The sequence below is a fragment of the Carassius gibelio genome, chromosome A15, assembly GCF_023724105.1.
Source record: "Carassius gibelio isolate Cgi1373 ecotype wild population from Czech Republic chromosome A15, carGib1.2-hapl.c, whole genome shotgun sequence".
In the NCBI taxonomy this organism is placed as follows: domain Eukaryota; kingdom Metazoa; phylum Chordata; class Actinopteri; order Cypriniformes; family Cyprinidae; genus Carassius; species Carassius gibelio.
This window is the reverse complement of record NC_068385.1, coordinates 753,439-756,294: the sequence shown is the minus strand read 5'-3', so window position 1 is coordinate 756,294 and position 2,856 is coordinate 753,439. Positions and strand designations below refer to the sequence as shown.

Genomic DNA, 2,856 nt, shown 5'->3' with positions numbered 1-2,856 from the left:
TGTGAAGTGCACGGGTCACTTTGTGTTTCATATTCTGTGTGAACACAAGCCCAATCCTCCATGTTCTCAGCTGTAGCTCAAACGCTTGAAGTGGTTTCGGTTTGAATGCCTGACACACACACACAGAGACACAGACACACACACACAGAGACACACACACACCCACACACACTCACACACACACACACGCACACACACACACACACACACACACACACACACGCATGCACACACCCACACACACACACACACACACGCATGCACACACCCACACACACACACACACGCATACACACACACACACACGCACACACACACACACGCGCACACACACGCACACACACACACACACACACACACACACGCACACACACACACACACACACACACACGCACACACACACACGCACACACACACACGCACACACACACACGCACGCACACACACGCACACACACACACACACACACACACGCACACACACACACGCACACACACGCGCGCACGCACGCACACACACACACACACACACACACACACACATACCAGCAGCTGACCACAGAACTGTGTTTGAGGCTCGTATCCTCTCTCTCCTCGTCTAGTTTTGTTCAGGGTTTGGTGGATGAGGGAACGTCTAACATCTGCTCACGTTGAATCTTCTGCCAAGCATCTTCTGCCAGTTTCAACAAAATCAACAAATAAGAGTTTTACCGCCATAATGTATTCAATTAAATTCATTTAATTTGTTATCATAAACACATAATTCTAGGATTAGTGTGACGTTATTATTGGCATTCAGCATGTAGGCAGCTGATAGTAGTGTAGTGTCAGACACAGGATCGTTTGCTGTGTATTAATGGAGCAGAAGATGCGTTTCACAGTGATAACACCTGAAATTACAGCGATTTGTTAAGATAAAGCTCCCTAGTCTTTCTCGCTGTTTAACCCATGAGCACTCAAGCTAAACTAGAACATTTTACAGAGAAATATTATAAATTAATTCAATCATCTGTTTAATAAAAGATGCAATGAAGCACTCAAAGAATAAAAAAGTGAAGAACTGAGCACTGTAGTATTCTGAAGTATTCATATCCTAGCCTAGCATGCAGAAATGTAAAGCAGTGATTCTCAATCTATGAACGAATGAATGAAGTACTTATTTGAAACTGTGTGTACGGTCTACTGTCCATGTCCAGAAAGGTAAGAAAAACATCATACCATAAGTGCCATGGGATTAATGACCTCAGAGAGTCAGGACCTTGGTTTAACGTCTCATCCGAAACACCCGTGAGCGCCCCCTGCTGGCCTCACTAACACCCCTAACAACCGCTACCTGGTTTTCCCAGAAGGTCTCTGTCACGGCTGTTCTTCGTATTATCCAGGTTCTGACCAGCTCGACCCTGCTTCTCTTCAGTGGATGACCAGTCTTGGGCTGCAGGGTGATATGACTGTGGCTTTCATTTTTGGAAATTAAGGCTTTCAGCACGTCATTAATCCTTTATTCAGCTCTAATGCAGTAGTGTTTTCATCCTTCTGTGAAATGTTTTTCTGTATGTTGATAGATGGCAGAATATGCAGGGAAAGCCGGCTCTTAGCTAAATGTGAGTGGCTAGAGTTTAGCGTTCATGTCTGGAGTGTATGTATCTCCGGTGTCAGCTGGCCGTTGATTACGTGTGAACACATGGTGTCCCGTCCAGCGTTAGGAAGTGTGTGAAGCGTTGTTTATCTCCTGTGGACTTCTGGGGTTTATCGTTACTCGTAATGCCACTGTACTCATAACGCACCGTGGCCCCATTAGGAGCAGAAAGCCCCAGCAATTTGTGCAGAGTTGCCCTTCTTCTCAAAGGAAGCATGGAGTCCGAACAGGATGTGATTGTCTTCAGCACTTCCTGTGAAGAGCTCGGTCCTTCAGGGCCACCAGGATTAATTAGCAAAGCTGTTTAACACGTTCCACCAACAATAGGACATACAGTGCTTTTTGTTTATGCCATTCTGCAAGTGTATTTGGCAGATATCATGTTTACTGCTTATTAAATGATAGCAGCTATCTGGGGCATTGGTGTCTAATTTGCGCCCCGTAATTCTGTGCCTGTGATTTGCTGCTCTTTATATCTGAGGTGTGAAGTTCCCCTCCAGTGTTCAGGGCCGTTTTCCCACAATGCTGTAATTTTAATTGGTTTTTAACACTTCTGGCAGCGGTGCTGGCTGCAGGCTGCGTCTCTGAACGAGAAGAGTCATTGTTGGTTTATTAAAACATCCTCTTCAGTGAAAGCAATACTCAATTATCACTTCTGTGACAGTAACGGCACATGTGTGTGCTATTTTAAAGGGGTCATATGATGTGATTTATTTCCTTTCTCTCTGGAGTGTTACAAGCTCTTAGAAGATCTGAAGATCGGTAAAGTTGTAAAGACTAAAGTCTCAAATCCAAAGAGATATTCTTTATTAAAGTTAAGAGACAACCACGCCCCCCTAAAACACCTCGTTTAAACACACCCCCACACGTCTACATCACTGTGTGGGAAGATTTGCATATCACCGTCCATATGTTCACGCAAAGAAAGAAAGTGTATCTTTTATTCTCGCCTTTAGTATGTGTTTCTGTAGCTCAAGTGGTAGAGCTTTGTGTTATCAAGCGTTGGGGGTTCGATTCCCGGGGACACATGATATGTAAAAATGTATAGCCTGACTGCACTGTAAGTCGCTTTGGATAAAAGTGTCTGCTAAATGCATAAATGTATAAAAATGTTAGTATTGTTTTTGTTGCCATGTTGTGAAGATGCTGTGTTTCATTGTGAAAGCGAAACTACTTTATTTGTTCTTCCAAAAGAGGACACAACTAGATATCAGTGGTTT

General features: G+C 44.0%; 1 protein-coding gene across 1 annotated transcript in view; it reads left to right on the top strand.

Annotated features, from left to right (window-relative positions):
• LOC128028809 (potassium/sodium hyperpolarization-activated cyclic nucleotide-gated channel 4-like) overlaps positions 1–2,856 on the top strand; it is a 36,444-nt gene that overhangs the window by 29,605 nt on the left and 3,983 nt on the right. The gene's annotated exons all lie outside the window — the stretch shown is intronic.